Source organism: Eumetopias jubatus, unplaced genomic scaffold, assembly GCF_037043125.1.
Source record: "Eumetopias jubatus isolate StellerSeaLion01/CBP00866 unplaced genomic scaffold, mEumJub1_p1.0 scaffold_3, whole genome shotgun sequence".
NCBI classification, from domain to species: domain Eukaryota; kingdom Metazoa; phylum Chordata; class Mammalia; order Carnivora; family Otariidae; genus Eumetopias; species Eumetopias jubatus.
The window spans coordinates 150,851,632-150,852,886 of record NW_028274809.1 but is presented as its reverse complement, the minus strand read 5'-3'; the positions used below and the strand labels follow the sequence as shown (position 1 = coordinate 150,852,886).

Here is a 1,255-nt window from a genome sequence, read left to right as displayed (position 1 = left end):
AACTCCACCTTACCTATTGAGAAACAAAGATAAGAGTTATGTCCAACTTCTCTTCAGTAACCATGTGAGCAAGGAGAGCTTGGAGTGAAATATTTCAAGTGTTGAGAGGGCACCTGGGTGGCTCACTCGGTTAATTAAGCACCTGACTCTTGATTTTGGCTCAGGTCCTGATCTCGGTGGGGGGGGATCCAGCCCCAGGTGGTGCTCGGTGCTCATTGCAGAGTCCACTTAAGATTCTCTCCCTCACCCTTTGCTCCTCCCCCACTCATTCGCTTGTCCTCTTTCTAAAAAAAGAAAGAAAGAAAGAAAGAAAAATAAAGTGTGGAGAGGAAAAAAATCACCAACCTAAAATTCTGTACCTTGGAAATTAACCTTTAAAAGTAAACAAGAAATAGATACTTCCTCAGAAAAACAAAAACTGGGGGAATTTTTTGTCAACAGAATGGTCTTGCAAGAAATATTAAAAGAGGCAGACTGCCTCCGAGACATTTCCTGTCCGTAACAGAATTACCATGATTCTTCAGAGGCTCTTCAGGTTCTCCTTTCTCATTTGGTCTGCAGTCTCAGTCCATTTGAGGAGGAACATTGGTGTTACAGCAGTAGCATTTAATAAGGAACTTGATCCTGTACAGAAACTCTTTGTTGACAAGATTAGAGAATACAGAACTAAACGACAGGCATCTGGAGAACCCGTTGATCCTGGCCCAGAGTACAGCAAGACCTAGAGAGGGAACTTTTTAAGCTTAAGCAAATGTATGGTAAAGCAGACAAGAATACATTCCCGGACTTCAAATTTGAAGATCCTAAATTTGAAGTCATCGAAAAACCCCAGTCCTGAAGAAATAATGTAAAATTTATTTATTTGGTAATTTGTCCTAGATTAGTTGTACAATGGGATCAGAATAAACATACATTTCTCAACTGTCAAAAAAATATACATTAAAAGAATGTCTTTATTTTTTAATTTATTTTTTAATTTAAACTAATTAACATATATTATTGGTTTCAGAAGTACAGGTCTGTGATTCATCAGTCTTATATAATACCCCGTGTTCATTACATCATGTGATCTCCTTAATGCCCATCACCCAGTTACCCCAGCCCCAAGGCCCCAGCCCCCACCCTCCAGCAACCCTCAGTTTGTTTCCTATGATTAAGAGTCTTTTATGGTTTGTCTCCCTCTCTGGTTTTGTCTTTTTTCCTCTCTTCCCCTATGATCCTCTGTTTTGTTTCTTAAATTCCACATATCAGTGAG

General features: G+C 39.4%; 1 pseudogene; it reads left to right on the top strand.

Annotated features, from left to right (window-relative positions):
• Positions 1 to 512: 512 nt before the first annotated feature.
• On the top strand, positions 513 to 838 carry LOC114212878 (ATP synthase peripheral stalk subunit F6, mitochondrial pseudogene; annotated as a pseudogene).
• The last annotated feature ends 417 nt before the right edge of the window (positions 839 to 1,255 follow it).